Source organism: Amborella trichopoda, chromosome 8 (genome assembly GCF_054954075.1).
Source record: "Amborella trichopoda isolate Santa Cruz 75 chromosome 8, AtrichopodaSantaCruz75HAP2 v2.0, whole genome shotgun sequence".
NCBI classification, from domain to species: Eukaryota; Viridiplantae; Streptophyta; class Magnoliopsida; order Amborellales; family Amborellaceae; genus Amborella; species Amborella trichopoda.
The window spans coordinates 29,853,067-29,875,843 of NC_142343.1; positions in this window are offsets into that span (position 1 = coordinate 29,853,067).

Below are 22,777 nucleotides of genomic sequence, written 5' to 3' on the forward strand. Positions count from 1 at the left end.
ACGTTATCCTATGGCCCATGGAGCCGTGGTTACAGCATGGTCTGAGGAACCATACATTCGTCTCTTGGGGAGAACTTGTAGTCTATAGATTGGGATTACGTTCCCTAGCATATTGGTTGACTTTGGTGCCAATCATGAACCCTTACAGTAGACTGTGGGTCAAATGAACCGTAGCAGGTGGAACGCTCTACTATATTCATGATTCCTAGACCTATATAGATCTGATTCCCATCAAAACTATCTTATTTTAATTAATTTTATGTTATATGATTTTTGGAACGATTATTTGAATTTTTGTGATTTCCATGATATTTTTAATTTTATCATTTGGATTTATAATACAAAATAAAATCAATTTCCAATATTTTAAATAATCAAAGAAAAGTAAAAGCTTATTTTCAAAATCATTAGAATATTTTTTCATTAAAAATATGTGGGGCCCCATTGTGAGCCATAGGCCCGCTTTTAATTAAATCACATGTTGCAATAGGGTGGAGCCCATGAGGGGCCACATAGGGTGGCACGCCCCACCCATAGGAGGATGGACTTTTTATCTTGTGAAATGAAGCCTCATTGCAAGTTGGCTTTCCATTTTGATGCAAAACCTCATTGGATAAGGAATCAAGATAATGAAATTTAGTATATCTTGTTAATCAAAATATTTTGATTTATCAAATATTGAATGAATAAGGAATGAATATCCATTAAAAAAGAATGTATGAGTATTTTTTTTTTCATTTAAATATTTGATGGGAATAGGTTTATGAAATGGAACTAATGTTCTAGTACATTCCTTTAAATCTTGGTGGTGGATCTAAGGAATTGATGACTCACATCTCTCACCCCCACAAGTCTCCTTAGATCAATGGTCTAGATTTGATATTACTAAAGATAGCAAACCCTAAGGCATTTAAAATTTATAAATATGGGTTCCCTCTCATAATTATATGCACCTCTCATCTCTCTCAATCTCTAGGGGGCCACGCCCCACCTAGGTCTCTCTCTCTTTAGAAGGTTGCAAAGGGGGGCACACCCCAAGCAAGGAAGGTTCTCTCTCCCTCTCTTACATTCTCTCTCATAGAAAGGAAGAAGAATGGGGCATGACCACTTAAAGGTTTTATCTCTCTCCTCATCTCTCTAAGATTATGCCAACGGGTTTAAGGTAGGCTAAGGCGTTGAGGTTTTAGCAATTTGATTCTAGATAAGATCTATATGCTATTGGAGGGTTTTGTCATACTTTATAAAATTAAAATCGATCACTAATCATAGGCACCATTAGAAGGAGGATACTCGATGTGGAGTGTACTAAGCTCGGTTAAAATAATCTCTGCCAACTTTACTTGCTTTACTTTAATTATTTGTCGTACTCTTCTATTTCCATAAAGCAATGTATTACGTTTTTTTTTATTGAATAAATGAGTTGTATTTAAGTAGTAACAAGTGAGAACCGTATTTACTTATTTATTTATTTTAAAAAAGTGATTTTATTTGTAATTGGACATTTTAAGTGATTTTGCCAGTGTAAGAAAAGAAAATTTTAAATTTACACATGCACTATATTTTATCACATAGTCCAACTTTCATTGGTATTAGAGGTAGATCTACTTGCTGCCCTATCTATTTTATTTCACTATTTTTTGTGAGTTGGGAATAAGATATAAGAAAGCTAATGACTTTTGTGGCGAAGTGTTACACCTCTAGAAGAATTATTAGCATGTTCAAACACATAAATGACACTCTGTAGAATGGGGTATTTTGTGCTGTTTTGGAGCAGTGATATGAAGAAGATAATGATATATTTATCTATTACATAATTCAGTGATATGATGAGTTTTTTTAGAGTGGGATCTACATACAAAATTTCAGTAGGAAATTTTGGGGGAATTGGGGGTTATGGACTCATCATTAAGAGATGTCAGTTCTTACCGAGCAAAATCCAGGTACTGTTTAATGAGTTCCATAAAATTTTCTACCAAACAAATGATTTTTTTTTTTATAAAATTTGAGTGTAACTCATCAAATTGAATTTATTTTCAAATAAAAATAATTTCATGAAGAAAACCATTATGGTTTGAATGATATGGTCATTTTATTGAAGGGAGCGCAAATGTTGCTTTCTACAATAAAAATTTTCAATGACTTGGAAAACATGATTTTATTTATATTCTTAACATAATGTTTCAAGGCCTAAACTAAGTTTCTAGACTGACCTTTAAGTCTAGTTTTAATAAAAATTATTTGAGAGAGACATATCTGTGGGAAATAAGAAATAAACAAATTTTGATTAGAGAGAGGTCATTATGAATTTCTGTAGTTTGATGTGTTTCAATGAGATGTGAATATTTATATTTGTCAAACCTACTAACATAGTGATATGAGGTTTGTGTCTACTTTCAAACAAAAAGGGTTTGAAAATGAAACTCATTGTGGGTAGAGACAAAATATAAATTTACTAGATAGTGTTCATCTTGGAATTCTACAGTATGATATATTTTGTGACGTGAATGTCACTTATTTATTTCTCTAAAGAAAAGTATTATTTGAGATTCATACTATGATGTTATGTTTTGGTTTTGAGTCTAGTTTTCAACGTAAAATATTTCAAGAATAAATTCTTTGAGGATTGAAAGAAATAATTATTTTATTGAGAAGTGTGCAACTTGATTTCATGTTGTGAAAATTATATTGTGATGTGCATATCACTTATTGATAAAGTCACTAAATGGTATAACTTAGGGATGAGATTGAGCATTGTTTTATATCTTTGAGCCTATTTCAATACTCAAAGAGTTTTAGAGATAAACTATTTATGAGTTGAGAGATATCATATTTTTATCATAGGATGCTCATTTTTTATTTGCGGTAAATTAAAAGATGTGGCATGTTTTGACACATATTTGTATTCCTAGTAATGGAAGCCTTTTTAGGGCTTATTCAAAAGTTTTATAGTGTGTCATGAATATAATTTATAACAGTAAAACTTCAGAGATAGGTAATACAAAGTTAGCGCGATATAACATTCTATGTGAAGAGTGCTCAATATGGGAATTGCAGAAAGAAGAAGAAACACAAAGGCGGTAAAAACATCTTGGTTTTTGTTCCCAATAAAGCGATGTGTAGAGAGCCCTAGTAGCAGTATAAAAGCCTTGCGATCCATGGGAATATCAAGATTGTGGTTTTTGGTGTGATGACATAAAGAAGAGTATTTTTTTATATATGTAAAGGAGAATCCAAAGGCCAAAGAGGTGGATGCTTCATCAACATGTAAAAGATAATGATCAAGTGCTTCTTCATCAGTTGTGTACTCTTCAAATATCACAAAAATTTGTCAACAAGCAAAAACAACGAATCAAGAAAGCCCACGTGCCACACTACATAGTTTTGATGTATGAAATCTATTCTTCTATATTACATGATAAGGTCATATAGGGAAAGATGATTCAATAACTTTTTTATTTATGTTTTTTATTTTTTTATTATATTTTGGCTATTTGTTTATGAATATGAATGGAGTATATAAATATTAGAAAATAAGTGCTAACAAGTTTGGAAGAGCTAGTCTTTTTAATACCATTTGTTTTAGTACCTCATTGTGTTTGTATGAACTACTTCAGTAGTGATACACATGGAGATGTGGTTTGATCAAGGATTATAAGCCTAAGTATGAAACACGAGAGATGGGTGTGGCTCATTCAAATATATAAGGACGAATGGAGTGTTCCGATGGAATCCTGTCTCAGTGACCATCCTCCCAATAATATCCAGCAATATGATGTATTGCATGTGATGATGATCACATGATAAAGTCTCCATATTTGTCAAAAAAGAAGTGTTTTGTCAGGTTTTGATAGCCATTCTTTAGTCATGCTTTATTTTGGATAAAATTATAAGATAAATTTTATAATTTGTTTTTGTGGCTATAAATATGACTTGGTAAGTAATTAAAGGTGAATGCAGTAAAATGATTCAATGAAGACTATATATGTATTTTAAAATTAAATTGGATCATTTATGGAAAACCTAAGTCTATGGATATGGTTTTGAGAAAACCCCATAGTCTTGCAAGGTCCACTAAGTATTTAAGAAAAATTATTTTAAATCAATATGGTATTTTCGAACTATTGTTTATAAAAATATACCAAGTCAAGAGTACGTAAAATACATAAATCAATAATTTTACGTAAAATACGTAAATCAATAGTTTTACGTACATTGAGAAAGTATCATTTATTTATGCATTGATTTTAAATACCCATATGACTTAACTCTTGTTTCATAATACCAATTACGTGACTTGTTTTTTGAGTTTTTTAGAATCCTCGATTACCTAAGACCATGAACCATAAAGAATGTCATAGGAAAACCATCTTCGTAGGCCTCCTTAACACATGCTGTGTGGATTAAATAACTTGGTTTGTATGAGTTTATATCAAGAAAACTAGTGTGGTTGAACATTTGTGGTTCATAAAGGTTTTGCATAGTGTGAAACCAGCATGCATTGAAATATTTTGGAACTTGTTATACTACCTCATGACATACGCCTAAGAATACTAAGAATGTATATGTTATATGTGCTATAATTGAGTGAGAGCTGCTACAGTCCCATGATTATTTTTTAGCTGCTTGGATGTTCAAATATACATGTACTCTATCATGAAAGATCTAGATAAACTCAATATTCCAGTGGGAGTACCTGCTTGTCTTTAACAGGCCAGCTGGAACAACATACTATAATGTTGTTCACCTATGAAATCCAGATGTGTGGCGTTGGTTGTATGGCTACAAAAGGGAGCAGCTTGATTGAAGAACTCCTTTGAGCCCTTAAAAATACGATTACATGCGATGATGATATGTGATGATCTTCTGTGACAGCATTTCCATGATCATGATGTGACATGAAAGATGGACTACGACCACGTTCGAGATGAGATCTGAGCAACAAAGAGAAAGAGGCGCTGCCTCCATAAATCCTTTGTGAAATGAATGATGATGCAAGCCATGATTAATATATTAAAAGAGAATATGTGAAAAATGCTTGAGAGTGAGATTATAATTGGGGAGATGAGCATGTGAGGAAGAACTATTGTAAAGCCTTCAAAGGCCAAGTGGGAGATGTTGGGTTTATGTGGCCATTAAAGGCCTTTATGAAAGTTTGGATAAGTATTTTATATAGTGAGATATAAACTTAGTGGGGTGTGGTCCTCTTGTGAACCATACTAGGCAAATGCTATTTGTCGATACTCAAACTTGGTTCGACGTTCCAGGCTAATTAAGTTGGAAAACCCAAGGTACCTGAGCATAAAGTAAAACCGATGAGGGTTGAGTAGGTCATCCCTTGATGATGTCGGTGTTGCTCGGATGAGTGAGCCGGAGGATTATGTGGCTCTTGCGTGAGATGGTTGGCCTCTAAAGACTGGGTCGAAGCATCAGGCATGTACCATCATACGGTATTTACATAGATAGCCGTATAAAGATAACAATCCATTATTGAGGATGACACGTGTACATGGGCGAGAGATTACCCCTATGCTTCATGGAGCCGTGGTTGCATTATGGTCTGATAGTATGCATTTGTCTCTAGGGGAGAACCTGTATCCCATAGATTAAGATTAAATCCCCTAGCTTATTGACTGACTTTGATGGCCCAATCATGAGCCCCTGCAGTGGATTGTGGGTCATGGGAACCGTTGGGTCAGTTTCAGAAAGCTAGTATAAATCGTAGTCCACAGTTGCAAGTAAAGTGCTCCAGTATATTTATGACTTCTTGATGTATACAGATATGATTCCCATCAAAATCACTTTATTTTAATTATTTTTATGTTATATGATTTTTAGAATGATTATTTGAATTTTTGTGATTCTCTTGATATTTTAATTTTATCATTTGGATTTATAATATAAAAGAAAATCAATTTTCAATGTTTTAAATAATCAAAGAGAAATAAAAGCTTATTTCTTAAATCATTAGAATATTTTTTCACTAAAAATATGTGGGCGCCCATTGTGAGCTATGGGGGGGTCGGGGGCGTGCCCCAAGCAAGTAAGGTTCTCTCTCTCTCTTTAACATTCTCTCTCATAGAAAGGTAGAAGAAGAAGGCACGCCCCACCTAAAGGATTTATCTCTCTCGCTTTCTCTCATATCTCTAAAGTTAAACCAAGGGGGTTTAAGGTCGGCTAAGGCATTGAGGCCTTAGCATTTTAGTTTTAGATAAGATCCACATGCTTTTGGAGGTTTTTGTCATACTTAATAGAATCAAAATCTATCATTGATCCCGAGTACCATTGAAAAGAGGAGACTCGATGTGGGGTATACTAATCCCTGTTGAGGTAATCTCCGACAACGTTTTTTACTTTATTTTATTTCTTTGTCGTACTCTTCTATTCCCATAAAGCAATATGTCAAGCTTTTATTTATTGAATAAATGAGTTGTATTTAAGTGGTAGCAAGTGAGAACCATTATTTATTTATTTCAAGAAAGTGATTTTGTTTTTAATTGGACATTGTAATTGATCTTGCCGGTATAAGAAAAGAAAATTTAAAATTTACATATATACCGCATTTTATCACATAGTCCAACTTTCCAAGGTTACCAAAAGGACAAGGACATAGACCTAGGAGAGTTTGTGCATCACAATAATGGAGGAGGTAGCAAAAGCTGGCATGAGGTTTGTTTCGATATTAAGGTGGAGAACAAGCATTAGGGAGATAATGCTTATTCCCTGAACAGGAGGAAGAAGCATGGTATTTTGTCTAAACCCATACACAAATGAACAAGATGGTAACTCCTCCTTAGATTTCTCAAACTACTATAGGGGTTGCTATTATCGAGCTTGATGACAGAGCAACAGAAGAGCGAGAGAGTCTTCAAACAGAGATTCTGGAGATTCAAACGTGTTCTTATGTTTATGAGATGGTGGTCTGTCAAGCATAATCGCTCCCTTATATGTCTCCATACGACTTGGCTTTGGATTGAAGGAATTCTTATACATGCCTGGATAAAGGAGGTTTTTAGCTGTGTGGCTCAGCAATGTGAGAGACTGGTGGAGATTGACTGGTCCACCTTAGCTGGCACATCCTTGAAGCTTTTGAGAATCAAGGTCCAACAAATTCTGGGTAAGAAAATCCATAGTTGCTTAATCCTAAAAGTTCTAGGGGATTATTTCTCCGTTTCTATATCTTAAGAGGGGAACCTGTCGACTTGCATCAATCCTTCCTCAAGCTCCTCATCATCCATTGGTAACATCCTTGCATGCGAAGGAAAGCAACCAACATTTCCTCAACCATGATCTCAATATGCAGACCAGAAATCAAACTTAGTTTCCAAAAAAGAGGAAACGTAGTCCTCCATACAAAGACCAGTTACCAAAAATGTCTAAGGTGAAGCAGATATGGAGGAGGAAGCCTACTGGTTCTAATTATGCATTATAGTCTAGTGGAAAGGTTAGTATCATGAATTCAAATTTAAAAAGATATGTTGCTTCAATGATTCCTAACTCTTTTGGCAGACCGGTGGGGTACATGCATGGCACCGCTTTGTTCCCTAGTTCTGCCTTCGAGAAAGGTGAACTGTTCAGATGATTGAGGGAGATGACACCATCTCCCACACCTGACACGTACCATCAGGTCTCTTCTGAGAAGGCGGCGACCTCCAAACCTACACTTTTAATCCAGGTCAGGGGGGATTCAACGATGATGAAAGATGAGGCTCCATCTCCAAGGAGTGATAGTGACCCAAAGGCGGTGTCCCTTGTACAATGTAGGGGCTCATACATTGAAAAGGTAAGTCCCCCTTTCCCTATAGGCTCTTTTCCTTGGGGTGTAATCCTTGAGATTTTGGAAGCGTCGACTATTGGGGTTTCCTTATATAGGGATCAGATGGGAGGACCTTTTATGCTTATTTGGTTCATTCTCTCTAGTCTTACCATGTCCTATTTGCTTAAAGTCTTTTTCTTGGGTTAAAAGTCAAGATCTTGCTTTAATGACAGCACAAAGGGTCACCATTATTAATGAGGCTTAACAAAAGGTTCTTTTGAGGGATCCAACTTCTCTCTCTACCCTTCCGAATGTGACTCTCAAGATGACTCCATCACAATGTGAGAGTGGGTGTACTTGAGGCCGCATTACGCTGAAGACTTCATCGATGATGGCCACTAAAGAGCACCGGGTGAAAGGTTTGCTTGTTGCAACATCCCCTATGCCCCATCGATTCTTATTGATGAGTCCTCTGATTCTTAAGAGGAGTTATAACTAAGATTGGCTAGATGGTCCAACAAATTGCAGAAAAGGGCCGAAGTTAGAGCCAAAGCGGAGGAGATGCTTCGGGCTATGCATGTTTCTTTCTCTGGAGAGGTGAGGATTGTGGAAGTGGCTATCGTTTAGGGAGAGGTTCGGGCAAATCCCAACCTGAATTTGAGAAAAGCTCAATCCATAATGTAGAGGGAGGGAAAGGAGTTAGTGGTAGAGCTGTCGTTCGACCTACTTGCTACAGGCCCAGCTGGGATCACTAGAGACAACTTCTACCCCAAATGAAGTTGCTCTCGTGGAATCTAAGGGGCCTGAGAGGCATAAGAAAAGGAGGATTCTTCGCATATTGGTTAGGTCGTACAAATCTCAAATCCTTCTTTTATTGAAACAAAGCTTACTTCCATGAATCTGCATCGTTTTAAATATTTTTGGGGTTGTGGCCTAGTTGATTTATGCTTTTGTCCTTCTGTTATCCTCTCAGGAGGCCTTTTGACTGTCTAGGACCCATCGGTGTGCCTTAGGTCTATATTGAATATTTGTTTTAGATGTATATGTGTTATGTTTAATGGATCCGGTTCTTTTTATTGGTGCTTATTGAATGTGTTTGGGCCTAATGCTTTCTTTGAAAAATGAGCTTTTTTTAATAATCTAACCAATATTCTTAAAACTCATTCGACCCCGTGTTGTGGAGCAGGGTATTTTAATCAAACAAGGGAACCACATGAATCTATAAAGGTAGATAGAATTACACCCGTCATGGTGATGTTTGATAATTTTATTACTTTTAATGGCTTCATGGATTTCAATGTGGTGGGTGCTACATATACTTCGTCAAATAGCTTTGTTTCTCACCCTCAAATGTCTAAATTGGATTGATTCCTAGCTTCACACTTATGGGAGGATAAGTTCCCCAAAACCTTGGTTAACGCACTTCCATGCTTAGGTTCAAATCATATTCCTCTGTTACTTGATACAAATGAGGAATTTTACAGTGCGCCACCATTTTGATTTGAACTCATGTGGTGGGAGGAACATTCTTTGAGAGAAGATCAGAGTGTTTGGAATAATTCACATTTTTCTGGAATGCTAGGTTTCATAATTAGTAGTAAATTGCAATTGTTGAAACAAAGACTTAAAGATTGGGGGAAAAGTAAGTTTGGTGATCTGGCCCAGAAGATTGCAAAAATTCTAAAATATTAAGATCTTTAATAGAATAGAACAAACACATGGGGATTTGAGCAATGAACAATCCCATATCGAAGTGAATCAAAGATGGAGAAAATAACACTAAATATTTTCATGTGATTGCCAATTCTTGGTGAAGAAACAATAGCCTTGGTGGTTTGGTAATTGAAGGGGTGTCTCAGGAGGATAGAAGGGGTATGGAAGAGATCATTGTTTGACACTTTCATAAAGCTTTCACCTCTGAACATCGAATTTAGTTTAACTTGCAAGTTTTTATCACCGAACTTAGCTATGGCTCTGGAAGCATAATTCATAGTGGAGGAGCTTGAGAAAGCTATTTTTGATCTTCTCGAGAGAAAGCCCTGAGGCCATTCTTCCAAGACTTCTAGGATGTAGTCAAAGACAATTTCTTCAGTTGGAACTAACAATTCTATCATGATGGGGTAATTCTCAAAGCCCTTATTTCGGCCTTTATCTCCTTGATACCCAATAAAGATACCATTGAGTTTTTACAAGATATTAGGCTCATTAATCTCATGTCTGCTCCTTACAAGGTCTTGGCAAAGATATTGGTTGATAGACTTAGGAAGGTCCTGGGAGAAGTTGTAGAGGGGCCGCAATTGACTTTTATCAATGATCAACAAATCATGGACGTGGTTCTGTTGGCTCAGGAGTTTATTCACACCACGACTAATTTTGGTCGAAAAGGGGTCCTCCTTAAACTTGATTTTGAGAATGCGTATGATAGGGTGGAGTGGGACCAGCTTGATAAGCTTACGGAAGTTATGAGTTTTGGTGAGAGATGGAGAATGTGGACTATGGGTGTTTGCCTATGTTCCACGTCTGAATGATTATAAATGGTAGTGCTTGTGGATGCTTTAATGCAACCAAATGAATACATCGGAGTGGCCCTCTTTACCTTTTTTTTCACTTTAGTCGTAGAATCTTTTAGTGTGATGCTCATAGGGGTAAAGGAGAGTGGTATGATCAAGCAGGTGGTCCAACTATCTCACATTTACAATATGAAGCCCTTCTTCTTGTTGAAGCCTCAATTGACAACATTCAAAATGTTTGGCTCTTTATGAAATGTTATGAATTGAATTAATATGCATAAAACAAAGTTGGTAAGTATAATTTGTGCAAAAGAGGAGACACATGGTTGAGCAGAATGGCTTAAGTGTGGCACACAAACACTCCCCATTAAGTATCTCGGCTTGCCTTTAAGCCAATGTCGTCTCCCTCACTCCATGTGGGACCCTATCATACAAAGGTTCCAACATAAGCTTGATGGATGAAAAGCAAGGTATCTATCATTGGGAGGTCGCATTACGCTTATTAATGTTACATTAGCCAACTTTCCAATTTATTACTTCTTTATTCAAAGCCCCATATGAAGTCATCAGGAGCTTAAGAGATTGATGAGAAACTTCTTGTGGGGTGGCAGCTAGCATAAAAAGAAATTCCACCCAGAGTTATTTGCCTTTTTAAAAAGGAGGGAGGCCTGGGCATTCGAAAATCAAAGGCAGTTAATGAGTCACTTCTAACTAAGTGGTGTTGGAAGTTGTCAAGGGAAATGGAGAACTTGTGGGAAAGGGTTATTTTTTGGAAATATGGCCGAGATCCTACTGGCTTTATCGCTAGAAATAATCATAATAATCTAGCTACATCTTTTGTTTAGAGAGAGATTAATTCGGTAAAACCATTCTTTTTGGCTTACTCCAGAATTTTGGTTGGGAATGGTTGAAAAACGAGCTTTTGACATAGTAAGTAGATTGGTGATTATGCACTCAAATTCAGATTTCTAGAGCTCTATAGGAGATCCAAGCAGAAAAACTTGACCATTGTCTCGATGATTAATGGAGAAGCTAATCAAGTGTACTGGGATCTCAGGTTGGATATCAGACGGGTTGATGTTATTGTGGAGCAATAGTTCCTTGCTTTAACCACAACTTTGTATGCCTTCTTTTTTTGCCCTTGCAAAGAAGACAGTCTTATTTGGATGTTGGAACCTAGTGGCAGATTCTCAGTCAAACCTTTGCAATGCTATCTTCAAAGATACATTTATAAAGGACAATATGTCGATTCATAGATACTGGAAGTGTGAAGCTCCGCACAGAATGAGAGCCTTTTTGTGGTTGTTAGGTCACTGTAGAACCCTGACAATCGATTAGTTGAAAGAGGACGATATGAAATAGCACGGTCTATGTTGTGTAAAAGTTTTCTTTAGCGATACTAGCTAGAACACTTACATATGTCCAAATATTGCAATTAAAAGTCAAAAAAAAAAAAAAAATATGGTTTCTCACTTGCTGCCACTTTCAAAACTCTTCATTATATCACAATTACATCAAATGAGATTGGGAACAAAAAAGCACAATAAAACATAAAACAAGACGATGCACCAAAAGATTACCTCTAATGGACTTTGCACATGCTACATTGGGTCTCCTTCGTCGATGGCGTACATGATCTAGGTCTTTTGTGAATCTAAAAAAATGGGAAGTAATGCCAAACTCTTACTTAGTACTAGAGAGCATGCACACAAGATGGGGTCTCTATTCTTCTCACACCATGTGGGTATGCCCCTTTTGATGCTTCAAACCCTATGGGTGTGCCCCTTCTTTTGCTTCTTTGGGTACTATGAGAGAGAAAGAGAGATAGAGAGAGAAAAGAGTTGAGGTAGAGAGAGGGTGGCATGCCACTTATGAGGGGGAGAGAGAGAGCTCAAAGCTTAGGGTTGTGGTGAGATGACCCCATTGCGACATTTTATAGAAGTGAGGCTATGGTTAGGGTTTTACCATCATTGTGAGATTCCATTTAGATCATTGATCAAAGGTGACTAGTGGGGTGAATAATCTTAGCCATACACTCTATAGATCAACCATCATGATCTAATGGAAGGTGCTAGAACCTTATCCCTCAACTTCCTTAACGTAATCCCATTAAATATTTTTTGCAGATAAACATACTACACATATCTTATTTACTTTCAATCAATCTCTTGACCTTCTTGTTTTGAAAATAACCATCCTTTTTTCATATAACATTCCATTTTGATTTTCAAAATAAGTAGGTTGCTTCATGCACAACCCACTCAATACAAGGATTAGGAAAGAGTGGGGCACCATACTTATGAATGACACAAGTGGCCCCACGCTCTACATAAGCATGCCTAGTGTGGTGGGCACCATTAAATCTTGAGCCCCCATAATCTAAATTAAATTTTAAAATAATTTTATTTTTACAAAATCATAAATATTTTATTTTTCTCCCTGGATATTCAAATAGCTGAAAATTCAGTTTTAGCTTATTTTAAAATCAAATATGATGAAATAGAATGTCCATAGGCTTTTAAAAGTTTATTTTATTTTTTTTAAAATTATTTAAAATAACATCCATTACTTCTAAATTAATTTGATATGAATCAAATCCAACTTTGTTTAGGAAAATGTGCAAGTAGTGAGGCACTCCATCTCTACCAGTGATTATGTCCCATACTCCCTTAGGGCTGGCGGGTCGGGTCCAGTTGCACCCGCACCCTAGACCCGAAATAAAACATGTGTACCCAAACTTTGACCTGTACCCGACTGGTAAAAAATTTGAGTACGTGTTGGTCGGGGCCTAGTTTTCCTTTCTCTTGTGGAGGAGGAGGAAAACCTTCTCTCAAATAACCATGAAGGGTCTACGTGCTTTGGTGTTTTAAGCTTGCAAGTGTACTTTTCTTACTGCGGATAGGAACCAACAAAGAGAGAGATTTTATCGACAAAAAGGTGCATTTAGGTGCCTACCTTGTCATTTGGGGGTCCAGGGATACGCCAGGGCAGTGCCCTCTCAGAACAATTACGCAGCCCTCCGGCTGTATGCCAGCTCGGTTTGGACACGAACTCTCCTTACACTCCAACACGTCATCTCGTTCTTTGTCTTAGAAATTGCAATGGAAATTCAGGTGAAATACTCCTCTCATATAGGTTACTTGAGTGGGTTAGCTAGCAAATAGGATAAAGAAAGAAAAGTGATGGAAGCTCTTTATTGTGTGAGTGCTACGAGACTTAGTGGTCAGAGTAGTCAAAAGAGTCAGAACTCTATGGATGCTAACTCCGGATGACCCCACCCGAGTAAGGGAGGGCAGGAGCTCTTATGTCTCTTGCAACTCAACTAAACTATACGGAGTGGAAGTTCGAGTAGCAATATGAGAGTTAAATATCTTAAAAGAACTCTAAGGGGCACCATATCAAACACACAATGATTAGAAGAAGCTACCAACATGCAAACTTAAACAAGTGAGCAATTAGAGTTGTGTGCGACTAGAGGATAGACTTGGTGAGGCAAAAGACAAGAAAAAGTGTGTGTGAGAGAGAGAGTCGTGTCCACACAAAGGGGCGGACACAAGTTCAAGTGCAAGTGCAAGAGGGGACATGAAGAAGAGAGGGCAAGAGAGAGAGAGTCTGCTATGATGTGTAGCTCCATGTGTTGCAGGGGTGAAAAAAGGGAGAGCAAGAGAGAAAATGCAAGGTCGTCTCTAGGCACAGCTACATATTTGCGGAAAGTAGAAAGAGAGATGAGCAGGACGGGTTGGGTTTGCATGCAGTTGAGGATCGAGATGTAGGAATGAGAGTGGAACAAAAGGGAGAGAGACGGGGCCGCTGGTAATGGTGGCCCTGAGGTGCATGTGATAAAGAAGGAAGAAGAGAAGAGACGAGCCCATAGCTTGTGGTGCCCCTGCATGTCACGTATAGCAAACAGACGAGAAGAGATGAGAGAAGAAGGAGAAGGGATAGGGCCACAGGTTGCTGCGGCTCTAAGCCACATGTACAGTAGTGGGGGGAAGAGAGAGGCAAAGGCGTGCAGAGCCAAGGCCGCTGGTAGTTGCAGCCTTGGACGTGCGTGTGAGACTGAGAGGAAAATAATGAAGAAGAAAGAAGGAAGAAAGAGGGGGGAGAGAGGAGAGAGAGTGGGCTTGGGGTGTGTCATAGCCTAGGTACACCCCAAGTGACCCTCTTGAATGTACATGATAAAGACAAGGGTTAGGTTAGGGTGTAGTGGATGAGTTAGGGTGTAGACTAGGGTGTGGTGGGCTGAGTGTGCGAACTGGCGGTAGTTTCTCTCTCTAAGAGTTTTCTTTCTCCTCACCACTTGATCTAAGAGTTAGAAGCAAAACATAAGCTTAATGCCTCAATTTCATTCAAAATGATCAAGCCCTTATACAAATGACCCAAGCTTGTTTATATAGAGCAACCTCAAAACTAAGCCAAATTGCGGAAAAAATACAATTAAATAGAATTAAAATAAAATCCCTTTTTGGACATAATGACCAAAATACCCTATAGATCTTTTGAGAAAATGACAAAACCATCCCTCCCTGAGGGGCCTCTTGCCATTGCTAGACTTTGGGAACTTTTTCAGACAATTACGATGGTGATTCTAGTGATTGATCGTCGTGGAATGAATGCTTGATCCATTATGAACATTTTAATGCCCTTTGATCGTCTTGAAACATATTTTCATGAAGGGCAAAAATTTGGTTAAATTTATAAATTTCGACCACCAATTAAGTGCAATCCATGATGGTTTGAGTCCTCATTTTGATCACAAATTAAAGAGGACATTTTCATGATCATTCTGCACTAAATTTCGTCCAATTTGGTTTTCATTTGAGCATATCCCCAATTTGTGAAGTCGTCGAAAAGTGTGATTCCAACGACCGAAAATTTTGACCATTTTCATCTTTAAAATTCGCGCTATCCAGTCTTCAATTGAGCACAAACATTATATTGAACTGTAGCCCTTCACGATGCGGTCGTAACATACCCATATTTGCAATGATCCGACACCCGGATCTCAAGTTATGACTTCACGAAGTATGGAATATCTTCTTTTAAAATTCTGATTTTCATGTTTTTGAGCTATAGAAATTCTCTCGTCTTGGTCCATGTAATGACGCGTGCCATATATCAAAATGATCGGGTCATCGAGACCTAGCTCATGCCCAAATTTGAGCATGTTTTGACTCAAAACGACCGAGTTATAAGAATTTGAAAATCATCCAAGAGGTGAAAACACAATTTCTATTTTCATAAATGGAAATTGGTTCATCGAGGCTGCACCGCAATAGTGCAAGACCCACCTTTTTACGATAATTTGGGCCCAGATGGTCATAGAAGGTTCGATTGAGCCAAAATTTAGTCCCTGGGGGTTTTGCGATGATTTGGATCTAATGGCAATGGTTTGATACTATTTTGAAGCCTTGAAAATAGGGCTATAATTATAGGGTTATTTTTTCTGCATGAGAGGAACTGGATTTGAGAATCGAGTTTTATCCTGACCATATCAAAACTTATAGAAATATAACAAAAAGTTAGCGAGCATCCTTCGGGCATCCCGAACTATCATTTTCATCCCTGTTGAAGCCATTCTAATACTTTTTCCAAGGTTGCTCAGTTTTAGGTGTATTTTGTAGTGTTCCCATGATCTGTTGGTGTTTTGGGTACCGACAAGACCAGGTTGTTTCTGGCTCTCTCCTTTTGCGACTCGGGAATATAAGTATGTCAAAAAAATGACTTATGATAACTTGCCTCGTCGAATGCTGCTCTCAAGAGAAGCGAGAAGTGTAACATTCGAAACAATTTTATTTTTGTCGAAGTTCATCTTTTGAATCATTACTAAGACGCTTTTAGTGCCTCTCAACAATCTTTTTTCTTTTCCATCAACAACACCAACACGATCCTTATGGAGGAGACCATGCCAATCTTCTTCCTGAAAGTTTGACCGAAGTGGACTCTAGAGATTGGGGACCTTGCTTAAGCGCTTCCTTCCCAATGCTACTGGGATCCGTTTTCTGGGAGAGTGTGCTGATCGGGTGCCTTGTGGAAGGGCTTTCCATTCTATCTCAACAACACCTCCTAATGGACCATCTAGTGGGTGTCCTTGTTGGGCTTTGCTCCCAATCAAGCTGGTGAGGAAGGGTTGATCTGGGTTTCTACCAGCGCCTTCAAATCTTCTTGACTATGAGACTAGCTAGTGGATGTCCTTGGTAGACTTTGCTCCCAATCTAGCTGGTGAGGAAGGGCTGATCTGGGTTTCTGCCAGTGCCTTCAAATCTTCTTAACTATGAGACCAGTTAGTGGGTGTTCTTGCTGGACTTTGCTCCCAATCGAGCTGGTGAGGAAGGGCTGATCTGGGTTTCTGCCAGCGCCTTCAAATCTTCTTAACTATGAGACTAGCTAGTGGGTGTCCTTGGTGGACTTTGCTCCCAATCTAGCTAGTGAGGAAGGGATGAAACTAGCTAGTGGGTGTCCTTAATGGACTTTGCTCCCAATCTAGCTGGTGAGGAAGGGCTAATCTGGGTTTCTGTTAGTGCCTTCAAATCTTCTTGACTATGAGACCAGCTAGTGGGTGTGGTTGGGCCTCGATCTCGTCGGGTGAGATGACCGCACGGGGACCCCATTCAGGTCCGGTTCGAGATCACTCGCTCAGGAACCACGGTGCATGGGGTGTGCGGACAAGTACCAACTAATGAGAGAGGATTGTGGGTTGGGAAGTGGGAAGTGGGACCTACCTCACAGTGGGTTCATGACACGCTTGGGTGTTTTACGGGCGCTCTCTTAGATCACGACGGAAAGCCCCCTTGCTTGAGGCTGGTTCGGTTTTAGCCCCCTTGCTCGTACTATGCGGCTCATGAACACACACACATAAGGTTTCTAGACAAGTGGGTCAAAAGACCTTGACTTGCCATTAAAGAGATATATACGTAGAAAGATGGGCTGATACCAGACTGCTTGTCAGTTTGACAGCCTTTCGGCATCGCCTTGTCAAATGGTCTCGTATGAGCAAACAAACAAACGAATAAATAAACGAATGAATAGATGTCACATAATAATGTGGGTGAGATGATAATATAAGAGATATTTTGGTGGTTGAAGAGTTAAGGAGTTTTATGAGAGATAGGAGAAGAAGGATCTTAAGAGAGGAAGAAGAGAGAATGAAGTAGAATGAGGGGAGAAGGACCAAGAGAAGAGAGAGATCAAGAGAGCAAGAGAGAGGGAGTGAGAGAGAGAGAGCAATCAAGAGGAAGAGAGAGAAAGCCGAGAGAAACAGAGAGAAAGAGAGTGCGAGAAAGTGATAGAGATCGAGAAGATGAGAGAAAGAAAATGAGAGGAAGTAAGAGGAAGAGAGAGAGATGGAGAGAACAGAGAGAAGGAGAACACAAGAGGAACAGAGAGCAAGAGAGAAGATGAGAGAAAAAGAGAAAGAGAGTGAAGACGAAAGAGAAAGAGAGAGAGAGAAGGAAGAGAAGAGAGAAAGAGAGAGGGAGAGAGCCGAAAGAAAGAGAGAACGAGAGAGAGAGCAAGAGAGAGGTCGAGAGAAAGAGTGAAGATGAGAGAGAGGCCGAGAGAAAGAGTGAAGATGAGAAAGCAACAGAGAAACGAAAGAGAAAGAGAGAGAGAAGGGAGAGAAGAGAGAGAAAGTGAGAGAAGGAGAGAGAGAATGAGAGGGAGATAAGAGAGAGAGTGAAGACGAGAGAGGGATGAAGATAAGTGAATCGATTACCTAGCTGTCGGTTCGAGAAAAGAGAGAGAGTGAGGGTGAAGGAAGGAGTGAGAGAAGAATGGGCCAGTGATGTAGCTTTCGGCTCAAAAGAGAGGGGAGAGGAGAGAAAAAGAACATGGAAGGGAGAAAAAGAGGAAGAAAGAGAGAGAGAAAAGGGAGAAAAAGAGGAAAGGAGGCAGGTCGGTGGCTTAGCCGATTAGCTGTGAGAGAAAGAGGAGAGAGAGAGAGAGAGAGAGAGAGGAGAGAGGGAAAGGAGGCAGGAGAGAAGAGAGAAGAGAAAAAGAGGAAGAGAGAGAGAGAGAAAGAGAAAAAGAGAGAAGAGAAAAAGAGGAAGAGAGAGAGAGAGAAAGAGAAAAAGAGAGAAGAGAAAAAGAGGAAGAGAGAGAGAGAGAAAGAGAAAAAGAGAGAAGAGAAGGCAGGGCAGTAGCCAGCTCGGTTGGTTGTGAGAGAGAGAAGAGAGAAAGGGAAGAAAGGAGGATAAAGAGGGAGAGAAGAGAGAGCAATAGAAGAGAGAGAAGAAGAAAAGAGAAAGAGAGGAGGGAAGAGAGGGAAAGAAAGAGGAAGAGAGAAAGAAAGAGAAAGAAAGAAAGGGAGAAAGAGAGGGAAAGAAAGAGGAAGAGAGAAAGAAAGAGAAAGAGAGAAAGGGAGAAAGAGAGGGGACCAGTGGCTTAACCACCAGTTTGAGTGGGATAAGAGAAAGAGAGAGATACTGAGAGGAAGGAGGAGAGAGAAGATGGAGAAAGAGAAAGGGAGAGAAGAGATGAGGGGAAGAAAGAAAAAGGAAGAGAAAGAAAGAGGGAGAAAGAGAAAGAGAAGAGAGAGGAAGAACATAAAAGAGTTAGTCGCCGACCCAGTTAGCTGTGAGAGAGGGAGAAGGAGAAAGAGAGAAGAGAGAAATAGGGAGTAAGAGAAAGGGAGCGAAGAGAGAAAAGAGAAGGATGAAGAGAGAGAAAGAGAGAAGAAAGAGAGAGACAGAGAAGAAGGGAGAACGAGAGAGAAAGAAAATAAGGGAGGAGAAAGAGGGAGAGAGAAGAGAGAGCAAGAGAAGAGAGAGAAGAAGAGAAGAGAATGAGAGAAGGGAAGAGAGAGAAAGAAAAAGGAAGAGAGAAAGAAAGAGACAGAGAGCGATAGCTTAACCGTCGGTTCGAGTGGGATGAGAGAAGAGAGAGAAACTAAGAAAAAGAAGGAGAGAGAAGAGAGAAAGAGAAGAAAGAAGGAGAAAGAGAGAGAAAAGGGAGGAAGAGAGGAAAGGAGGCAGGGCGACGGCTTGGTTAGCCATGAGAGAGAGATAAGTAGAGAGAGAAGAGAGAAAGAGGGAGAAAGAGAAAGGAAGAAAATAGAGAAAAGGGAAAGATGAAGAGAGAGAAAAAAAAGAGAAAAAGGGAGAGAAGAGAAGGCAGGCCGAGAGAGAGAGAAATAAAAAGGGAGGAGAAAGAGAGAGAAGAGAGAAGAGAGAAAGAGGAAGAGAGAAAGAGAGAGAAGGAAGAGAGAAAGAGAAGGGAGAAGGAAGAGAGAAAGAGAAGGGAAGAGAGAAATAGAGAGATGAAAGAAAGAGGAAGAGAGAGAGGGAGAAAGAAAGAGAAAAAGAGAGAGAAAAAGAGAGAGAGAAGAACCGTCAGTCTGATTGGTTGTGAGAGAGAGAGAAGAGAGAAAGAGAAGAAGGGAGGAGAAAGAGGGAGAGAGAGAAAGAGAAGAAAGAAAGAGGAAGAGAGAGAAATAGAGAGAAGACAGATAGAGAAAGGGAAGAAGGGAAGAGAAAGAGAGAAGAGAGAAGAGAGAAAGAGGAAGAGAGAGGAAAAAAGAGAAAGAAAAGAAGGCGGGTAAGCTATCAGCTCGGTTGGTCAAGAGAGAGAGAAGAGAGAGAAAGGGTGAGGGGTTACCTAGTGACATCCTTGGACCGGACCGGTGGCTAGGTTGGGAATGAAGAGTTCCAAGTGAGAAGTATGAGATTCCATTGAACCCTTGAACCGTGACTTGGGTCGGGGTAAGATCTTCAGACCCCAACCCTAATCGAGTAAGGATCCTTCTTGGAATGAGGTTGACTACCGACCCTCCATCTAACATGATTCGATTGATGGGGCATGCGTGTAATTCGTCAGAAACAAAGAGAGGGCGATTATGAAACTTTTCCCGTAATTGCAGTTCGTCCTCTGAAAAGGTGATTGGCATACATCCTTGTAGAATTGCCTGGTCTACCTCGATAGGTTCTACTTCGGTCTCGTACACTTCTGGGTCAGAGAGAGCTTGAACCAAAGCCATCCGGTAATCCTTTTAAAGAATGAGGGGATCGTAGACATTGAGAAGGGCATGAAGCTTCCGTAGATGCCCTATCACATCATATTTTACCTTCTCTTAATCAAGGCCTTGTGCTCCTGGTCCTGCCACTGATTTGGCGGGTATATTGGGTTGAGGAATAGGTTTGGGTAAAGAGGGTTGAGTGCACGAGATAAAAGGGGTCCCAGTAAATTGTAGAATAAGAGGATTGTTTAAGGTATTGGGATTAGGAAGAAGCCCAGGAGCTGTAGGATAGGGAGACTAGCCTTTCGATTAAGGGGTCGTGGCGGACAGGGGAAGTACAAGGTGCCCGACTTCTACGGTGGAGGCTGCAACATCCTCCCTGATCTGAGATTTATCTTCCATGTGCTGGGTATTGCTCCTGAAATTTGTACCATGTGGCAAGCTCCCTAAGAATAGAAGCTTTTCCCTCTAGACTCTCCTAATCTATACTCGAAGTCGGGCTCAAGGGGCCACTGGGGTTTCTTTGGCTTCGACTTCTTGCGCTTCATTGAAGAAGGTAGCTCTGCCTTGGCCTTAGCTGCCAGGGCATCAACAACTATTAAGAATCCTGCTGCTTGTGCTAAGGTCTTTCTCAGTCGCTTCCGTTGCTTCTTAGTTATGTTTGATCCCTCAAGTTCTCTATCAAGAGCATCGAAGTCCGGACATGTCAAGGTTGTACCTGAAGGAGACATAGACAAGGAATAATGAGAAGTAGGAGAAGAAGGAGTAGGGTTAGAAGTGGGGGACTTTTAAGGTCATTCCCCTCATCAGACCGATATGAGCAGCTTTTTACGTCATCACCAGAGTTGGATGGGTGCTGAGGATCTTTTAGGTCTTTCCCTTGCTTAGACCGTTGGGGAGTGCTTTTAACGTTGTCACCCTCATTGGATGTATGCAGTGGGTCTTTTAGGTCTTTCCCTTATTTAGACCGTTGGGGAGTGCTTTTAATGTTGGTACCCTCATTGGACGTGTGCTGAGTGGAAGATAACAAGTGGATGTCTTATTGACAGGATGAAGAAGGAAAAAGGATCGTTCGGTGGATGAAGTTCAGCAAAGTTGGCAACAAAGGAAAGGGCCTGAGAAATTCTTGCTCAACTGTGGGTTGAGCGGTCTTGTTTCTTTGGCGAGCAGCCCTTGGTGCCCGTCTCTTTTTAGTTTGATGAAGTGATGTTCGATTTGCCTCGCTGGGGTGGCAAACCGCTTCTCGTCTTAAGGACTTGAGTCTACTTCGGCCATGGTAGATCATCCATGGCTCGGAAGTCGAGGGTTTTGTAGAGTCTGGGTCATTGATCGGAAGGTCTTGCCTTGTGAGATCTTCTTGCCTCGATGAGAAAGTGATTTGGGGATCACTTATGGGGAGGTTGTAAAATTTTTAACACTCTCGTTTCTTCTCTACGACTATATCAAGGAAAGTTGTGCATTGTGATAAATAATGACCTCTTATCTGATGTAATGTGCCCCAACAATCTTCAGTCGCGTTAGCAAAGTGGTGGGGTTACCTAGCCTGCTTTAGTGTGATTATACCTTCCTGAAGCATTATAATGAAGAGGGCGTAGAGGATACCCGGCATTTCGTCCTCCACTTAAATGATTACAGCATGGGAGGCCTCAGTTGCCTTGAAGGCCTTCTTTAAATCTTCAGGCTGTATCTGACCTTTCAGAATCAGTGCCTCAATGATATCCTTCAGCGTGTAGTAGTCATCTGTGGGATGACTGATCATTTGATGGTAGGCACAATAATTTGCCCGAGTGTCAAGGCCAGATTGCTCAGGGAACCTGGCTTCTGGAAGCTGGATCATATTCTGCTCCAATAATAACTGGAACAATGCAGGGACCCATTCCTTCTCGAAGGGATAGACTTTATTCCTATGCCTGGTGAAATAATCACTCCAATCAAAGTTGGCTGGTAGAGGTACCTGATTGTATGATTGTTGATGCTTGCCAGCCTAGTGTTACCTTCGCCGTGCTTACCTCTTTAGAGAGGTCCAAAGTTTGAGAGGGAGCCTTCTTTGAATCAGTGACCATAACAGCTGCACTAATTACCCCTTTCTATTGATTGCTCCATGTGTATTCCGAGAACTACCATCGCCCCCGTTGTTCGCTGAACTTGTAGATGGTTATCATACCCCACCATGATGGTGTGACAAGCTTTCTATGCGAACTGATTTAGAGATCAACTCTGACATGGAGTCGGATTAGAGGCCTCGACATGTAGAGCAATTTCAGATCGCATGTTCCGCACGTAAGTTTGGATTGCTTCCTTCTCGGGCATAGGATTAGGATGGTGGGAAGCCAAGTTTCTCCATCTTGATATGAATTGATATACAGGCTCATCAGGGTCTTGAGTCAAGGTGAGAAGTTCGATGGTTTGAACTTCTCTCTCGACCTCATAGAAGCGTTGATAGAACAATTTATCCATCTCCTCCCATGTATGTACCGAGTTTGGAGGAAGTCGGGCATACCATTGGAATGCTGGGCCATCAAGCTCAACGAATTAGTGGAGAAGAAGTCTCCCTTCAGCTGC